The sequence below is a fragment of the Lissotriton vulgaris genome, chromosome 9, assembly GCF_964263255.1.
Source record: "Lissotriton vulgaris chromosome 9, aLisVul1.2, whole genome shotgun sequence".
NCBI classification, from domain to species: Eukaryota; Metazoa; Chordata; class Amphibia; order Caudata; family Salamandridae; genus Lissotriton; species Lissotriton vulgaris.
The window spans coordinates 95,079,020-95,100,596 of NC_141697.1; positions in this window are offsets into that span (position 1 = coordinate 95,079,020).

The window sequence follows — 21,577 nt, forward strand, 5'->3', positions numbered from 1 at the left end:
ATTTTAGACGCTTGTACCAAATACTTCACGTTTCACAGGAATTTTTATGGTAGGTGTCAAGAGTTCTACACGTGTTTTTTGTGATGTGATGAGAGTTGCCTTCTCTAGTATGTTGTCAGGATAACCTCGATCCTTGTATTCTTGGGTTTGCTGGAGAATTAATTCTTGACAGTTTTGTGTATCTGATGTAATTCTCTTGGTGCGCATCATTTGAGAGATCGGCAAGTGTCTTTTTAGACTGTATGGGTGTGCACTCGAAAACAGGAGAGCATTGTTAACATCTGTAGGTTTTTTGTACACTGTTGTCTCAAGTCCATTGATTGTTTTCTGTATCTCGATATCCAGGAAATGAATCTTTTCTTTGTCAATCACATGGGTGAACTGGATTCTGGGATTGCAGGTGTTCAATATGTTAATACTCTCTTCTAATAACTCTCTGGTCCCTGTCCAGATGACCAGGATGTCATCGATATAGCGTACAAATAACGCTGCGTGTTTTTGCCATTGGGGGTTTGTTAATATGAATTTCTCCTCAAAGTGGGACATAAAGGTGTTAGCGTAGGAAGGTGCTCCTGGAAATCCCATCGCGGTTCCCGTGCGTTGAAGATAAAACTTATCTTGCCAAGAAAAGTAGTTATGATACAATGCGAAGTGCAGTAGCTCAAGGAGAAAGGTACCCTTTTGTTGATCTATTTCTGACTTCAGTAAACACCATTCAGTAGCCTCCATTCCTTCATCATGTGCGATAGACGTGTATAATGCCACCACGTCGATGGTGCATAGCCAAATCTCCTCTTGAAACAGATGTTGTTTGCTTTCAAGTTTTTTTAAACAATATGTTGTGTCTTTGACATGAGTAACCCAAGCTTGTACTAAGGGTTGTAGGTAGAAATCCAAGTAGTAACCCAGTGGTTTGTGGAATGATCCGCACCCAGCAACTATAGCATGGAATGGTGGTGAGGTTCTGTCTTTATGCACCTTTGGTAACATATACAAGGTAGGGACCTTGGGTGTGAGATTTAGCAGAAACTTCTTGGTGTTTTCCTCAATCACACCTTGTTCAAAGGCATTTTGTAGTAAATCTTTCAATGCTTCAAGCAATTCTTTAGTGGGGTTGTGTTCCAGAAGTATATACGTATCTTCATTCTGTACATGTTCATTGACTTTTTGATGGTAAAAGTCAGTGTCAAGCACTACTAGCGCTCCACCTTTATCAGCCGGAGGAAATGTAATTGACATGTCTTGTCTTAGTTTGTTCAACGTACATCTTTCTTTAGTGGTGAGATTTGGGTGTTGTGGGGGACCATATTTTATACCCTCCAGATCTTTTTTAACCAGTGTTTCAAAGGTGTCCAATGTCTTGTGTGAAATTGGGGATAAAAACTTACTTTTTGTTCTGAATTTGCGTTGTTCCGGTGTTGGTTGTTCTGTGCTGGGATTGATGGTGAAGAACCATCTTAAACTCAGTTTTCCCATAAACTTAAAGAGAGAAATTTCTGTCTCCAAGATGTTTGAAGTGTAAGAGGGAACAAATGATATTCCTTTGTTAGGTATGTTTTCCTCCTCAATGGAAAGTTGTTGATTGGAAATTTTGATCACCAATGAGTTAATTTTTTCACATTTCTGTGTGGTCTTCCTTGCTCCTTCGTGACTTTTGGTTTTTCAACGCCTGGTGCTTCGTCTGGGTTTGTTGAATTTTTGTCCGGGGGGAGGTTTTGTCATGAGGCCTTCTGCTAAAAAAGCCACTCTGCTAGTTGAAGCTGTTGCTGTTGTCTCAGAGGCTGACATGGTCACTTGTACAGAAGATGCTGATGGCCTCTGTAATGATAAATCCTGGTCTGTGACTATGCTCTCTTCAGAAGATGTTGTTCCAGGCTTCTTAAAAACTCTCCTTTGAGCATATTTTTCGGCCCACGTATAAACTTCGTCCAGTTTATAATCTATTGTATCCCGGCGGAACTTCCGGGTTTTCCTTTCATGTACTTCCTTTGCGTGGGCATACAAGTTCTTGCTGATCTTCTCAAGTACCTGGTTCCAATCTTCTTGTTCCATTCGGTGGCTGATTTCATCTTTTAATTTGTTAATATGGGCAGAAGCCAAACACACCATTCCCCAACTCAGATACACTGTTTTGGAATGTATCAAACAAAGATCTGGAATAGACATTAATACCCTCTTAGCTAGAAGGGAAACTTATTGGATAAAAACTCTAGGTACTGTAATACCAGCAGGCCTCAATGATCATTATGAACTACTGTGTTTTCTAGATTAAAGTAATTGTATTGCACAGATTGTACAGGAGTACGCTGGGATCCCTTATACCTTTGTTACACTAATTGGTAATTTTTCGTTCATCTTCCATTAACACACCTTTATTTTCCATTTTTTTCATTCACTTTTCATTTTAGAACTTCATACACACATCCTCTAATATTAGTCCTGTTTCTCTCACGCTTGTTTTGTCCCAGGGAGATAGGCTTCCCATTAAATACTTCTACATTAATTTGGAGATCAAGTCATATGTTTCTTCACCTTTCACTATGTTATCTCCATGATGCGATGTGGGCAATTCACATTTAGTCTATCAGTTCCTTTATTATGAATCGGAACCCCTCTCCTTTTCTTTTCAGGCCGCGATGGCCTGGTGAACGTTTTCTGCAATAGTCCGTCGTTTAGTTTCAGTAATATTGAAGCATAAGTATCCTCCTAGTTCCGCACCATGTGATCGGATGGGCGGACACGGAACATGTTTTCTTCTCGTTCAGGCGGCGTTCGTTTATCCAGGTACGCCTCGGGGATTATTTTCCACTAAAGTCGGAACTGAGGCATATTTTATTGCCCTAGTTTACAACATCGATTCCATTCCTGTATTCTTTTCAGCTTTTCTGTTCGAGCAGCGAGGGCCGGACGACACAACTAGCACAGGATAGTGAGGGTAAACTGCATGCTTGCTTGTCACCAGCTACCTACCCTAGATATATATGTTATACGGTATTCTTATCCTTTATCCCCTATTTATTTTCAGACAACTAAACAAAGCTTTCATTTAGAAGATTTTCCTCGCGCTCGAGGTAGAACACCGGGACGCATTGTACTGTATACATTGTTTAGTAAGCATACAACCTTATAGCTTCGGATTAAGTAAGGTACTACATTCGTGCACGGGAGTTTAAGGTTGCAATGTTTCACGCTTCATGTGTTATTGATCCACAGCTTTCTATCACGCCCCCGGGGTCTTATGCACTATATATAGCCACTTATATCACTAGTTTTCCTCTGTCATTCTTGGTGGTTAGACTGAGCACATAAACCTACTTGATTTGAAGAGAGCTGTGTTTCTTTTCACGCCAATTCACTATTTAAACACCAGTTGTTTTTCTTTTTCTTTTCCTGGCGGCACTCCTAAGTTTCTTGAATATAAACATGTAAATTCTCGATAGACATGTAAAGTAGACCTTTTGTTGCTGTTTTTGTAGGTCCTGAATAATCTACATCATTGAAAGTCAACACCTGCAATTTACAAACTTTTTCTTTTTCTTTTTCTTTTACCTATATAGCCCCTGACGAAGGGTTGAGTTTAAACCCGAAATGCATTGGGATTTTTGATATCATGTTATTAACTTTGGTTGTTAGTTTCAATGAAACAAGAAATGTCAAATTGAAATTGTGATTTTTACAATTGCCTTTTGGCAAGTTAAGAATGTATGATTGAAAAATACCATCATGTATATTGTTTGAATTATTTACAGTTACTTTTGCCCTGAAGAACATTCTATGGAATACAAAATAAATATAGAATACTTGTACAAAAAATTAAAAATTTGTGTTAACACTTTTAAAAGGATATATGATGTTAGCACGCATACTTTTAGCACGCATACCATTACCACGCATTTTTTACAACGCAGGTCATTTTACAACGAATACCTTTACAACGCATTACACTACAATGCAGATACTATTACAACACATACCATTACAACGTAAGTATAGGTAAGTATATAATATTATATATAATGTAAATATTCATTTTAAAAAAGTTATTTAATTATTTATTATGTTATTATTAAATACATTAATTAATAATATTAATATAATATTATTAATTTTGATTTTATTATTTGTAAATTATTTGTAAATATATATGTTAAAAATACCCATGTACCCCAACACCCAAACCCAACCATAAAACCTAAAAATACCCCTGTACCCCAAAACCCAAACCCAACCCTAAAACCTAAAAATACCCCTGTTTCCCAAAACCCAAACCCAACCCTAAAACCTAAAAATACCCATGTACCCCAAAACCCAAACCCAACCCTAAAACCTAAAAAAAACCCTGTACCCCAAAACCCAAACCCATCCCTAAAACCTAAAAATACCCCTGTACCCCAAAACCCGAACCCAGCCCTGAAACCTAAAAATACCCCTGTACCCCAAAACTCAAACCCAACCCTGAAACCTAAAAATACCCCTGTACCCCAAAACCCAAACCCAACCCTAAAACCTAAAAATACCCCTGTACCCCAAAACCCAAACCCAACCCTGAAACCTAAAAATACCCCTGTACCCCAAAACCCAAACCCAACCCTAAAACCTAAAAATACCCCTGTACCCCAAAACCCAAACCCAACCCTAAAACTTAAAAATGCCCCTGTACCCCAAAACCCAAACCCAACCCTGAAACCTAAAAATACCCCTGTACCCCAAAACCCAAACCCAACCCTAAAACCTAAAAATACCCCTGTACCCCAAAACCCAAACCCAACCCTGAAACCTAAAAATACCCCTGTACCCCAAAACCCAAACCCAACCCTAAAACCTAAAAATACCCCTGTACCCCAAAACCCAAACCCAACCCTAAAACCTAAAAATACCCCTGTACCCCAAAACCCAAACCCAACTCTGAAACCTAAAAATACCCCTGTACCCCAAAACCCAAAGCCAACCCTGAAACCTAAAAAGACCCCTGTACTCCTTAACCCAATACCCCTAATAAATGTTTTTAAAAAAAGATAAACTTACCTATACTTATACTTACGTTGTAATGGTATGCGTTGTAATAGTATGTGCGTTGTAGTGTAATGCGTTGTAAAGGTATTCGTTGTAAAATGACCTGCGTTCTAAAAGTATGCTTGGTAATGGTATGCGTGGTAAAAGATGCGTGGTAACAGTTACATACCGTTTTAAAAGGCTGTTTGCCTCACAGCAGTGCCACCAGTAGATCAGGGTTTTCCTTGGGCTCATATTTACATTGTTGTTACGTTCTAGGGAGCAGGGCACGCCCCCTTATAAATGGTGCGCACGCTAAATCTGAGTACTTTGGGATAACTTTGATTAACTGGAGTAATTAGGTGTGCAGGTCTACCTCCCATAACAGACTTCATTACCAGGTGTCCAATAGTGAACCAGCATCCACATTAAATTCAAAATGTCCTGGCAGGACATTTCAAACTTGACCACAAACCAAGCAGAAACAAAAGTTTACTCATCGGAGGAGGCAGAATCAATATATGCACTGGTTAAAGAAGTAAGGGAATATGGTACAACAACAGGCTCTACGACGCAGCAACTAAGACAATTAGAGTACCTAATGAGGAAAGAAATAAATCCAAGATTACATGCTACAACATTAATAGAATACCACAAAGTAAGACGTTTACCCCGTGGATTAAGGATTGCTCTCCGGCCAATGCTTTTCAAATTTGATAAATCTTTCATGGCACGGTGGAATGCTATTCTTAATAGGTGTTCGCTGGACCTGATTTTACTCATCATTGAAGAGATCTCATCTTTATTGGGGCAATTGACTTTTGATATTAACAAATTAAAAGATGAAATCAGCAGCCGAATGGAACAAGAAGACTGGAACCAGGTACTTGAGAAGATCAACAAGAACTTGGATGCCAACGCAAAGGAAGTACATGAAAGGAAAACCCGGAGGTTCCGCCGGGATACAATATGTTATAAACTGGACGAAGTTTATACGTGGGCCGAAAAATATGCTCAAAGGAGAGTTTTTAAGAAGCCTGGAACAACATATTCTGAAGAAAGCATAGTCACAGACCAGGATTTATCACTACAGAGGCCATCAGCATCTTCTGTACAAGTGACCATGTCAGCCTCTGAGACAACAGCAACAACCTCAACTAGCAGAGTGCCTTTTTTAGCGGAAAGCCTCGCGACAAAACCCCCCCGGACAAAAATTCAACAAACCCAGACGAAGCACCAGGCGTGGAAAAACCAAATGTCACGAAGGAGAAAGGAAGACCACACAGAAATGTGAAAAAATGAACTCATTGGTGATCAATATTTCCAATCGACAGCTTTCCATTGAGGAGGAAAACATACTTAACAAAGGAATATCATTTGTTCCCTCTTACACTTCAAACATCTTGGAGACAGAAATTTCTCTCTTTAGGTTTATGAGAAAACTGAGATTAGGATGGTTCTTCACCATCAATTCCAGCACAGAACAACCAACACAGGAACAACGCAAATTCAGACCAAAAAGTAAGTTTTTATCCCTGATTTCACACAAGACATTGGACACCTTTGAAACACTGGTTAAAAAAGATCTGGAGGGTATAAAATATGGTCCCCCACAACACCCAAATCTCACCACTAAAGAAAGACGTACGTTGAACAAACTAAGACAAAACATGTCGATTACATTTCATCCGGCTGATAAAGGTGGAGCTCTAGTAGCGCTTGACACTGACTTTTACAATCAAAAAGTCAATGAACATGTACAGAATGAAGATACGTATATACTTCTGGAACACGACCCCACTAAAGAATTGCTCGAAGCATTGAAAGATTTACTACAAAATGCCTTTGAACAGGGTGTGATTGAGGAAACACCAAGAAATTTCTGCTAAATCTCACATCCAAGGTCCCTACCTTGTATATGTTACAAAAGGTGCATAAAGACAGAACCTCACCACCATTGCATCCTATAGTTGCTGGGTGCGGATCAATCCACGAACCACTGGGTTACTACTTGGATTTCTACCTACAACCCTTAGCACAAGCTTGGGTTACTCATGTCAAAGACACAACAGATTGTTTAAAAAAACTTGAAACCAAACGACATCTGTTTCAAGAGGAGATTTGGCTATACACCATCGACGTGTTGGCGTTATACACGTCCATCGCACATGATGAAGGAATGGAGGCTACTGAATGGAGTTTACTGAAGTCAGAAATAGATCAACAAAAGGGTACCTTTCTCCTTGAGTTACTGCACTTCGCATTGTATCACAACTACTTTTCTTGGCAAGATAAGTTTTATCTTCAACGCACGGGAACTACTATGGGATTTCCAGGAGCACCTTCCTACGCTAACACCTTTATGTCCCACTTTGAGGAGAAATTCATATTAACAAACCCCCAATGGCAAACACACGCAGCGTTATTTGTACGCTATATCAATGACATCCTGGTCATCTGGACAGGGACCAGAGAGTTATTAGAAGAGAGTATTAACATATTGAACACCTGCAATCCCAGAATCCAGTTCACCCATGTGATTGAAAAAGAAAAGATTAATTTCCTGGATATCGAGATACAGAAAACAATCAATGGACTTGAGACAACAGTGTACAAAAAACCTACAGATGTTAACAATGCTCTCCTGTTTTCGAATGCACACCCTTACAGTCTAAAAAGACACTTGCCGATCTCTCAAATGATGCGCACCAAGAGAATTACATCAGATACACAAAACTGTCAAGAATTAATTCTCCAGCAAACCCAAGAATACAAGGATCGAGGTTATCCTGACAACATACTAGAGAAGGCAACTCTCATCACATCACAAAAAACACGTGAAGAACTCTTGACACCTACCATAAAAATTTCTTTGAAACGTGAAGTATTTGTTTTGAAGAATTCAGTACAAGCGTCTAAAATTAAAACAATCATCAGAGACAGATGGGAAATAATAGAGAATGAACCAGATTTCAAACAAGTATTTCAAGGAACTCCGCTGTTTGCACACACAAGAACCAAAAATCTAAGAGAATTCTTAAAACCCACTCAACCAGTGATCAAATCTAAAGAAAGGGGTATGATGAAATGCTTAACTGTGGCCAATGTGGCAATGTCATCACTGGAAATCTGTTCACACATCCACACACAGGCAAAAATATAAAACTCAGACACAATGCGGACTGTACAACAGAGGGAGTAATATACGCCATTAAATGCCCATGTGGGCTCGTATACGTGGGGAGAACCAGTAGAAAAATAAAGACACGTATAGTAGAGCACAAAAGTCGCATCAGAAATTAGAACACCAACTCATCATTAGCCAGACACTGGGCAGAAGCCAAACACACCTTTCCCCAACTCAGATACACTGTTTTGGAATGTATCAAACAAAGATCTGGAATAGACTTTAATACCCTCTTAGCTAGAAGGGAAACTTATTGGATAAAAACTCTAGGTACTGTAATTCCAGCAGGTCTCAATGATCATTATGAACTACTGTGTTTTCTAGATTAAAGTAATTGTATTGCACAGATTGTACAGGAGTACGCTGGGATCCCTTATACCTTTGTTATACTAATCGGTAATTTTTCTTTAAGTTCATCTTCCATTACCACACCTTTATTTTCCATTTTTTTCATTCACTTTTCATTTTAGAAGTTCATACACACATCCTATAATATTAGTCCTGTTTCTCTCACGCTTGTTTTGTCCCAGGGAGATAGGCTTCCCATCAAATATTTTTCCAATAATTTGGAGATCAAGTCATATGTTTCTTCACCTTTCACTATGTTATCTCCATGATGCGATGTGGGCAATTCACATTTAGTCTATCGGTTCCTTTATTATGAATCGGAACCCCTCTCCTTTTCTTTTCAGGCCGCGATGGCCTGGTGAACGTTTTCTGCAATAGTCCGTCGTTTAGTTTCAGTAATATTGAAGCATAAGCATCCTCTTAGTTCCGCACCATGTGATCGGATGGGCGGACACGGAACAAGTTTACTTCTCGTTCAGGCGGCGTTCGTTTATCCAGGTACGCCTCGGGGATTATTTTCCACTAAAGTCGGAACTGAGGCATATTTTATTGCCCTTGTTTACAACATCGATTCCATTCCAGTATTCTTTTCAGCTTTTCTGTTCGAGCAGCGAGGGCCGGACGACACAACTAGCACAGGATAGTGAGGATAAGCTGCATGCTTGCTTGTCACCAGCTACCTACCCTAGATATATATGTTATACGGGATTCTTATCCTTTATCCCCTATTTATTTTCAGACAACTAAACTAAGCTTTCATTTAGAAGATTTTCCTCGCGCTCAAGGTAGAACACCGGGACGCATTGTACTGTATACATTGCTTAGTAAGCATACAACCTTATAGCTTCGGATTAAGTAAGGTACTACATTCGTGCACGAGAGTTTAAGGTTGCAATGTTTCACGCTATATGTTTTATTGATCCACAGCTTTCTATCACGCCCCGCGGTCTTATGCACTATATATAGCCACTTATATCACTAGTTTTCCTTTGTCATTCTTGGTGGTTGGACTGAGCACATAAACCTACTTGATTTCAAGAGAGCTGCGTTTCTTTTCACGCCAATTCACTATTTAAACACCAGTTGTTTTTCTTTTTCTTTTCCTGGCGGCACTCCTAAGTTTCTTGAATATAAACATGTAAATTCTCGATAGACATGTAAAATAGACCTTTTGTTGCTGTTTTTGTAGGTCCTGAATAATCTACATCATTGAAAGTCAACACCTGCAATTTACAAACTTTTTCTTTTTCTTTTTCTTTTACCTATATAGCCCCTGACGAAGGGTTGAGTTTAAACCCGAAATGCATTGGGATTTTTGATATCATGTTATTAACTTTGGTTGTTAGTTTCAATGAAACAAGAAATGTCAAATTGAAATTGTGATTTTGACAATTGCCTTTTGGCAAGTTAAGAATGTATGATTGAAAAATACCATCATGTATATTGTTTGAATTATTTACAGTTACTTTTGCCCTGAAGAACATTCTATGGAATACAAAATAAATATAGAATACTTGTACAAAAAATTTTAAATTTGTGTTTACACTTTTAAAAGGATATATGATGTTAGCACGCATACTTTTAGCATGCATACCATTACCACGCATTTTTTACAACGCAGGTCATTTTACAACGAATACCTTTACAACGCATTACACTACAACGCAGATACTATTACAACGCATACCATTACAACGTAAGTATAGGTAAGTATATAATATTATATATAACGTAAATATTAATTTTTAAAAAAAATTATTTAATTATTTATTAAGTTGTTATTAAATAAATTAATTAATAATATTAATATAATAATATTGATTTTAATTTTATTATTTGGAAAATATTTGTAAATATATATGTTAAAAATACCCATGTACCCCAAAACCCAAACCCAACCCTAAAACTTAAAAATACCCCTGTACCCCAAAACCCAAACCCAACCCTAAAACCTAAAAATACCCCTGTACCCCAAAACCCAAACCCAACCATAAAACCTAAAAATACCCATGTACCCCAAAACCCAAACCCAACCCTAAAACCTAAAAATACCCCTGTACCCCAAAACTCAAACCCAACCCTAAAACCTAAAAATACCCCTGTACCCCAAAACCCGCACCCAGCCCTGAAACCTAAAAATACCCCTGTACACCAAAACCCAAACCCAACCCTGAAACCTAAAAATACCCCTGTACCCCAAAACCCAAACCCAACCCTAAAACCTAAAAATATCCCTGTACCCCAAAACCCAGACCCAACCCTGAAACCTAAAAATACCCCTGTACCCCAAAACCCAAACCCAACCCTAAAACTTAAAAATACCCCTGTACCCCAAAACCCAAACCCAACCCTAAAACCTAAAAATACCCCTGTACCCCAAAACCCAAACCCAACCATAAAACCTAAAAATACCCATGTACCCCAAAACCCAAACCCAACCCTAAAACCTAAAAATACCCCTGTACCCCAAAACTCAAACCCAACCCTAAAACCTAAAAATACCCCTGTACCCCAAAACCCGCACCCAGCCCTGAAACCTAAAAATACCCCTGTACACCAAAACCCAAACCCAACCCTGAAACCTAAAAATACCCCTGTACCCCAAAACCCAAACCCAACCCTAAAACCTAAAAATATCCCTGTACCCCAAAACCCAGACCCAACCCTGAAACCTAAAAATACCCCTGTACCCCAAAACCCAAACCCAACCCTAAAACCTAAAAATACCCCTGTACCCCAAAACCCAAACCCAACCCTAAAACCTAAAAATATCCCTGTACCCCAAAACCCAGACCCAACCCTGAAACCTAAAAATACCCCTGTCCCCCAAAACCCAAACCCAACCCTAAAACTTGAAAATACCCCTGTACCCCAAAACCCAAACCCAACCCTGAAACCTAAAAATACCCCTGTACCCCAAAACCCAAACCCAACCCTAAAACCTAAAAATACCCCTGTACCCCAAAACCCAAACCCAACCCTGAAACCTAAAAATACCCCTGTACCCCAAAACCCAAACCCAACCCTAAAACCTAAAAATACCCCTGTACCCCAAAACCCAAACCCAACCCTAAAACCTAAAAATACCCCTGTACCCCAAAACCCAAAACCCAACTCTGAACCCTAAAAATGCCCCTGTACCCCAAAACCCAAACCCAACCCTGAAACCTAAAAAGACCATTGTACCCCATAACCCAATACCCCTAATAAATGTTTTAAAAAAAAGATAAACTTACCTATACTTATACTTACGTTGTAATGGTATGCGTTGTAATAGTATGTGCGTTGTAGTGTAATGCGCTGTAAAGGTATTCGTTGTAAAATGACCTGCGTTGTAAAAGTATGCGTGGTAATGGTATGCGTGGTAAAAGATGCGTGGTATCAGTTACATACCCTTTTAAAAGGCTGTTTGCCTCACAGCAGTGCCACCAGTAGCTCAGGGTTTTCCTTGGGCTCATATTTACATTGTTGTTACGTTCTAGGGAGCAGGGCACGCCCCCTTATAAATGGTGCGCACGCTAAATATGAGTACTTTGAGATAACTATGATCAACTGGAGTAATTAGGTGTGCAGGTCTACCTCCCATAACAGACTTCATTACCAGATGTCCAATAGTGAACCAGCACCCACATTAAATTCAAAATGTCCTGGCAGGACATTTCAAACTTGACCACAAACCAAGCAGAAACGAAAGCTTACTCATCGGAGGAGGCAGAATCAATATATGCACTCGTTAAAGAAGTAAGGGAATATGGTACAACAACAGGCTCTACGACGCAGCAACAAAGACAATTAGAGTACCTAATGAGGAAAGAAATAAATCAAAGATTACATGCTACAACATTAATAGAATACCACAAAGTAAGACGTATACCCCGTGGATTAAGGATTGCTCTCCGGCCAATGCTTTTCAAATTTGATAAATCTTTCATGGCACGGTGGAATGCTATTCTTAATAAGTGTTCGCTGGACCTGATTTTACTCATCATTGAAGAGATCTCATCTTTATTGGGGCAATTGACTTTTGATATTAACAAATTAAAAGATGAAATCCGCCGCCAAATGGAACAAGAAGACTGGAACCAGGTACTTGAGAAGATCAACAAGAACTTGGATGCCCACGCAAAGGAAGTACATGAAAGGAAAACCCGGAAGTTCCGCCGGGATACAATATATTATAAACTGGACGAAGTTTATACGTAGGCCGAAAAATATGCTCAAAGGAGAGTTTTTAAGAAGCCTGGAACAACATATTCTGAAGAAAGCATAGTCACAGACCAGGATTTATCACTACAGAGGCCATCAGCATCTTCTGTCCAAGTGACCATGTTAGCCTCTGAGACAACAGCAACAACCTCAACTAGCAGAGTGCCTTTTTTAGCGGAAGGCCTCACGACAAAACCCCCCCAGACAAAAATTCAACAAACCCAGACGAAGCACCAGGCGTGGAAAAACCAAATGTCACGAAGGAGAAAGGAAGACCACACAGAAATGTGAAAAAATGAACTCATTGGTGATCAATATTTCCAATCGACAGCTTTCCATTGAGGAGGAAAACATACTTAACAAAGGAATATCATGTGTTCCCTCTTACACTTCAAACATCTTGGAGACAGAAATTTCTCTCTTTAAGTTTATGAGAAAACTGAGATTAGGATGGTTCTTCACCATCAATTCCAGCACAGAACAACCAACACAGGAACAACGCAAATTCAGACCAAAAAGTAAGTTTTTATCCCTGATTTCACACAAGACATTGGACACCTTTGAAACACTGGTTAAAAAACATCTGGAGGGTATAAAATATGGTCCCCCACAACACCCAAATCTCACCACTAAAGAAAGACGTACGTTGAACAAACTAAGACAAGACATGTCGATTACATTTTATCCGGCTGATAAAGGTGGAGCTCTAGTAGCGCTTGACACTGACTTTTACAATCAAAAAGTCAATGAACATGTACAGAATGAAGATACGTATATACTTCTGGAACACGACCCCACTAAAGAATTGCTCGAAGCATTGAAAGATTTACTACAAAATGCCTTTGAACAGGGTGTGATTGAGGAAAACACCAAGAAATTTCTGCTGAATCTCACACCCAAGGTCCCTACCTTGTATATGTTACCAAAGGTGCATAAAAGACAGAACCTCACCACCATTCCGTCCTATAGTTGCTGGGTGCGGATCAATCCACGAACCACTGGGTTACTACTTGGATTTCTACCTACAACCCTTAGTACAAGCTTGGGTTACTCATGTCAAAGACACAACAGATTGTTTAAAAAAACTTGAAACCAAACGACATCTGTTTCAAGAGGAGATTTGGCTATGCACCATCGACGTGGTGGCGTTATACACGTCCATCGCACATGATGAAGGAATGGAGGCTACTGAATGGAGTTTACTGAAGTCAGAAATAGATCAACAAAAGGGTACCTTTCTCCTTGAGTTACTGCACTTCGCATTGTATCATAACTACTTTTCTTGGCAAGATAAGTTTTATCTTCAACGCACGGGAACCACAATGGGATTTCCAGGAGCACCTTCCTACGCTAACACCTTTATGTCCCACTTTGAGGAGAAATTCATATTAACAAACCCACAATGGCAAACACACGCAGCGTTATTTGTACGCTATATCAATGACATCATGGTCATCTGGACAGGGACGAGAGAGTTATTAGAAGAGAGTATTAACATATTGAACACCTGCAATCCCAGAATCCAGTTCACCCATGTGATTGACAAAGAAAAGATTAATTTCCTGGATATCGAGATACAGAAAACAATCAATAGACTTGAGACAACAGTGTACAAAAAACCTACGGATGTTAACAATGCTCTCCTGTTTTCGAGTGCACATCCTTACAGTCTAAAAAGACACTTGCCGATCTCTCAAATGATGCGCACCACGAGAATTACATCAGATACACAAAACTGTCAAGAATTAATTCTCCAGCAAACCCAAGAATACAAGGATCGAGGTTATCCTGACAACATACTGGAGAAGGCAACTCTCATCACATCACAAAAAACATGTGAAGAACTCTTGACACCTACCATAAAAATTTCTTTGAAACGTGAAGTATTTGTTTTGAAGAATTCAGTACAAGCGTCTAAAATTAAAACAATCATCAGAGACAGATGGGAAATAATAGAGAAGGAACCAGATTTCAAACAAGTATTTCAAGGAACTCCGCTGTTTTCACACACAAGAACCAAAAATCTAAGAGAATTCTTAAAACCCACTCAACCAGCGATCAAATCTAAAGAAAGGGGTATGATGAAATGCTTTAACTGTGTCCAATGTGGCAATGTCATCACTGGAAATCTGTTCACACATCCACACACAGGCAAAAATATAAAACTCAGACACAATGCGGACTGTACAACAGAGGGAGTAATATACGCCATTAAATGCCCATGTGGGCTTGTATACGTGGGGAGAACCAGTAGAAAAATAAAGACACGTATAGTAGAGCACAAAAGTCGCATCAGAAATCAGAACACCAACTCATCATTAGCCAGACACTGGGCAGAAGCCAAACACACCATTCCCCAACTCAGATACACTGTTTTGGAATGTATCAAACAAAGATCTGGAATAGACTTTAATACCCTCTTAGCTAGAAGGGAAACTTATTGGATAAAAACTCTAGGGACTGTAATTCCAGAAGGTCTCAATGATCATTATGAACTACTGTGTTTTCTAGATTAAAGTAATTGTATTGCACAGATTGTACAGGAGTACGCTGGGATCCCTTATACCTTTGTTATACTAATCGGTAATTTTCATTTAAGTTCATCTTCCATTAACACATTTATTTTCCATTTTTTTTCATTCACTTTTCATTTTAGAACTTCATACACACATCCTCTAATATTAGTCCTGTTTCTCTCACGCTTGTTTTGTCCCAGGGAGATAGGCTTCCCATCAAATATTTCTCCAATAATTTGGAGATCAAGTCATATGTTTCTTCACCTTTCACTATGTTATCTCCATGATGCGATGTGGGCAATTCACATTTAGTCTATCGGTTCCTTTATTATGAATCGGAACCCCTCTCCTTTTCTTTTCAGGCCGCGATGGCCTGGTGAACGTTTTCTGCAAAGTCCGTCGTTTAGTTTCAGTAGTATTGAAGCATAATTATCCTCCTATTTCCGCACCATGTGATCGGATGGGCTGACACGGAACAAGTTTACTTTTCGTTCAGGCGGCGTTCGTTAATCCAGGTATGCCTCGGGGATTATTTTCCACTAAAGTCGGAACTGAGGCATATTTTATTGCCCTTGTTTACAACATCGATTCCATTCCTGTATTCTTTTCAGCTTTTCTGTTCGAGCAGCGAGGGCCTGACGACACAACTAGCACAGGATAGTGAGGGTAAGCTGCATGCTTGCTTGTCACCAGCTACCTACCCTAGATATATATGTTATACGGGATTCTTATCCATTATCCCCTATTTATTTTCAGACAACTAAACAAAGCTTTCATTTAGAAGATTTTCCTCGCGCTCGAGGTAGAACTCCGGGACGCATTGTACTGTATACATTGTTTAGTAAGCATACAACCTTATAGCTTCGGATTAAGTAAGGTACTACATTCGTGCACAGGAGTTTAAGGTTGCAATGTTTCACGCTTCATGTGTTATTGATCCACAGCTTTCTATCACGCCCCCGGGGTCTTATGCACTATATATAGCCACTTATATCACTAGTTTTCCTCTGTCATTCTTGGTGGTTGGACTGAGCAAATAAACCTACTTGATTTCAAGAGAGCTGCGTTTCTTTTCACGCCAATTCACTATTTAAACACCAGTTGTTTTTTTTTTTCTTTTCCTGGCGGCACTCCTAAGTTTCTTGAATATAAACATGTAATTTCTCGATAGACATGTAAAATAGACCTTTTGTTGCTGTTTTTGTAGGTCCTGAATAATCTACATCATTGAAAGTCAACACCTGCAATATACAAACTTTTTCTTTTTCTTTTTCTTTTACCTATATACCCCTGACGAAGGGTTGAGTTTAAACCCGAAATGCATTGGGATTTTTGATATCATGTTATGAACTTTGGTTGTTAGTTTCAATGAAACAAGAAATGTCAAATTGAAATTGTGATTTTTACAATTGCCTTTTGTCAAGTTAAGAATGTATGATTGAGAAATACCATCATGTATATTGTTTGAATTATTTACCGTTACTTTTGCCCTGAAGAACATTCTATGGAATACAAAATAAATATAGAATACTTGTACAAAAAATGATAAATATGTGTTTACACTTTTAAAAGGCTGTTTGCCTCACAGCAGAGCCACCAGTAGCTCAGTGTTTTCCTTGGGCTCATATTTACACTCTTTCCTTTGTGGTCATACAGAGTGACTGGAGTGGAACTTTCAGTTTCATATTGGCCTTTTCATCATTTGTGACCCCGAATAAACTATTTGGTGAGTTTTTCAGATTTGCAATTCTTCATGGTGACATTCTTGGTGTACATCACACCTAGCTCTCTTCATTTATTGAGGTTTTTTTTCTTTCATTATTTCTTTCTAGTCTTTTTTGTATTGAATTGTCCTAAAGTGAGGTATAGTATTTAACATACCTTTTTTTAAATATTTTCGGGAGCACTTATAGTATTTGGTAATGAAAGGTAGTTTCGATATTTTCTAAGGAGCATTTTTTTGGTCCTGATGTAGACCCTGTTATAAGTAGCAGACGGGTCGAAACATTCATACTTAGATCATTTTTGGACTTTCGATTGTCAACAATTGTGCTGCAATGGGACATTTGTTATGTCATTGAGTGTGTCTCCTTTTTAGCCTATGTTGACCCAGCCAATTCTTCAAATTAGTTGTTTTTAAATGTATGCATTTTTTTCTCTATAACATCTCACATGCACTGCTCCGCACCTCACATTTTGCAAACTCTTGAGCACCTGGATTGTATTAGTGATGTCAGTTCTTGTTTCGTTGACTATCATATGCTCTGAATTAATTATTTGATCTGTGCATGCCATTCTCAAACTGGATGAGGAATTCATTTGGTTACGCATGTGCATGTGTTTCCTGAAACTGATTTTGTATTACGTAACTCAGAAGGAATCACTGTCTGTTTTTATACTGTTACAATATCCAGGTTCCTAGGGATGCAGTTTTCTTTAACCTTTATTTATCATTTTCTGCAAAAGTTGCAATCCGTTATAGTTAGCACCATGTACATTTTAAACATAACATCAAGCATTTATAGGTGGTATGAGGGCAGCACACTCTCTCTTGGGGTCATAACTGAATATCTGTGGGCTATCGTTGTTGTGGCTACAGCTTTGATCATCTCATATACATCTCGTTATTGTATCAATCATTGGATCGTATCAGAGCATAACTGTATCATTTAGGCAGTCGAATAATAAGGACCCAACGTCTGATTTTAGCACTTACATAATTATAGTATTACTGTTCGAGTACCTCCAGTCACTCTCTTCCAAAATTCTGGCCTCCCACCTCATTCTCCTGCTCCTCAGGTTGTTGTACATTCTCTTTGCTTGTATTCTTGAGCCTACTCTGCAAATATGTCATAAATGGGCCTCATATGTCTCAAGGTTTGCTGCGGAGCGGCATCAAGGCATTATATTCATCCACGTTTGTGTTGCAATAGATCATGTCGGCATGACATTCAGAAATTGTCGGCATCAGGCCTCTCATCCAGCGCATTGCAACCCTCCTCTTTGCCAACAATAGGCCCATTGCCACCATTCGCCTATGTCCTTTAGATATGTCACGGTCCAAGCCCAGAAGGGCCAGCAGAGATAAGTCCGGGATTGGTTCTCCCACCATCACCCGGAGCTCCCTCGCCACCCTCAGCCGGAATACATGTACTTCAGGACAGTACCAGGCAAGGTGACCAAATCCGGCTCCTTCAGCGCTGCAGCACTGCATTTGTCGTCGCTTCTCAAGCCATATTTAAATATGCATACAGGGGTGTAATAAGAGGGATGCAGGGGAGCCTAGTTTTTCTTTATGGCACAGAAATGCGAGGAGCAGAAATCATACCAACCATCTTTCAACTGCAAATATAAAGCAGCTTTAGTTGAAATATTGAAAGAATAAGGTGCTATGGATGTCAATATGCATGTTTGGAGTTCATTATTGATATATGTTTTTACAAGATTCTGTACACAATTATTATATTCCACATGGCTTTAATATATTTCAAAACGTTAATGTTATTTAAAAAGTGTTTGATAGCACAGATATAATGGATCAGTTAGTTGAAAGACTTTGAATCTCTGGTAATTAGTCTGGAAGCATTACACTAGAAGCGTGTCTGTGCCATTACTGGCAGAGACCAACTGTTGGACGTGGCCCTCTCAGCAGGGTCACCCCCAAACATTTTTGACTTTGCCCCTCCTATCTTGCTGAATTAATTTCTGTTGTCCTTAGGACCATGTGCACTGCTGGCCAGTGCTAAGTGCTTGCACTCATTTTCTTAACATGTTAAAATTGACTCACACCTGGTTGGCTTATTTAGTTTCCTTATAAGTCCCTAGTAAAGGTGTATACCATATACCCAGTGCCAGTAAATTAAATTAAACAGTATTAGTGGACCTGTAGCCCTTCTTGTGCCAGCCACTTAAGTGGCCAGTTAGGACATGATTTAAGCCTGTTATTACAGCCTGTGTGCAGTTTTAAACTGTCAATTCAACTTGCCAAAATTAACCTTTTGCCGGGACCAAAACTCCCTTTTTAATACCTGTGCCACCCCTAGGTAGGCTCTAAATAGTCCACAGGACAATGTGGAGTCATCGCATTTAAAAAGTTGAACATGTACTTTTATGCTTTTCGTGTACTTGTAGTGAGTAGCTCACAAATTAATTTTTGAGTACTGTAAGGTCTACCTCTCCAGTAGGACAACATCGGGTTACCTTCTTACATTTATTAAGTCATAACTTTTGCTTGGGAACAGGTAGGGATGTCATGTTTGGTATCTAAAGGATTGTAATTTAAAATCCTCTTTACTGGTAAAGGCAGATTTTAAGACGTAATCCTGAAAATGCCACATTTAGAAAGTTGCCATTTTTTGGTCTAGGCACTTGGTGCCTGTATCCTAGGTCACATGACTAGGCGTAGTCGGTAGTTGGTGTTAGACTTGGTCCTGTTTGCAGGGTCGTTCCCCAAACATTTTGCATCACCAGCCTGTTTTTTCTGAAACTGTTTTTGTTGGCTTTTAGGATTCTAGGACTTTAGGACTGCTAACCAATGCTAAAGTGCTTGTGTCCTCGCCTTTAAACATGGTAACATTGGTTCACACCCAATTGTCACCTTTAAGTTACTTGTAAATCCCTAGTAAAGTGGTTGGTATTACATCTACCCAGTGAAATTCAATGCTACTAGCGGGCCCGCAGCACTGATTGTGCCACTTATTTAAGTAATACTTTGAACATGTTTCAGGCCTGCCATTGCAGCATGTGTGTGCAGCTTAATTGCGATTTCGACCTGGCAAAATTAACCTTTTGCCAATCCTTAACCTCCTTTTTTATTGCATATATGTCACCTCTAGGGAAGGTCCAAACATCCCATAGGACAAGGTGCAACGTATTTAAAATATTGGACATGTACGTTTAACTTTTACATGTCCGGGTAGTGAATAACTATGCCCAAGCATGGGTCCCATGCTCACCATGATCACTGGAGTCAAGCTAGACTGGCTGATGAGGGGTGATACCCTGAAACTGGTCCCAGGATGCTTGTTTTCGGTCCAGGGAGGACCTGGCCTGGCAGTTCGGGCTAGACTGTTCCCATGGGGAGCAGGGTCAAGACTGATTTGCATATGGCTGGGTCTAAACTGGAATTGCATGGTGTGCAAAAAACAATGGATTTAGATTCAGATCTCTGTACTGGGGGTGAATGTTTGACATAGTTTCATCATTCCGTCCATCAATAGTTCTTTTAGCACTTTTAGAAAGGTGGCATTTTCCGGTATCAACCATTTGGTGCCTGCAGTCTGTATTCTGATAACATGACTAGGTGTAGCTGGTAGTTGTTTTCTTTTATTACTTCCAGTCAATGAGACAAGGGGGAATTGGTGTTGGCAGGATGGGCCATCATTGTCAGGAGTCAGGATGATGGTGCGGAGTTGTCACCTACCACACTTACACATCACAAAGTCTCTGCCTCAGCACACACAAACGGTTTGATATTAGACTTTTGTGCCCCGAGACAAGATGGGAAGACAAGCTGGGACCAGGGTAGAGAAGTATGAAATTCCAGACACCTCCATTGAGGAAGGAGTGTAGAAGCTTCTCCCACTTCAAAGTGGGTACCAGGTGTAAATTACGAACCCTCGGGCTGAACTCTTCAGTACACTTCTGGGCCTGTGGAAGACTCAGGAGAAGGACTGCTGTGCTGTTGCAAGAAGACTGCCCTGCTACTCTGCTGCCCTGCTACTCTGTTGCCCTGCTGCCGGGGTGAAAACGACTGGACCTGCATCTTGAATGAAGGACCACCAAAGTGACTCCAAGGACTAGCTGGCTGGCCTCCTGATCAGAGCCTCAGGGACAGAAAAGGCTCCGACCATCTTGACCTCTCCACCTTGACTAAACCTGCTGTAAATCTTAACTCCTCAAGCGGTACCCCTTTAGTCCTGGCCTGCTGAAAGTGGATCCTACGGTGCACTGCCAGCCTAGATGTGGTCTCTACCAAAACCAACACAGTGCACTGCAAACTCGATGCAGCTCTTCGCAGCACCTCATTGGGACCAACGCAGCGTGACGCAGCTGCAATGCACACCTGCATCACAGCCCTCGCATCTCATTGGAACCCCCAATGCATGACGCATCCTCGACGCAGACTTCACAGCTCCTCATTGGATCTGACGCAGCACACAGCAGTGCAAGTCCTCATTGCAGCCCTTGTTGCTCATCATAACCACTCCTGGGCGATGCATTTTTGACACGGAACTCGAATCACTCTTCAGGACGCTGCTGTGCACCGCAAAACACCTCAACTAGAATTTAAGGTACCTTTCTGAGCGGTACCAACTTGATCCCTGTA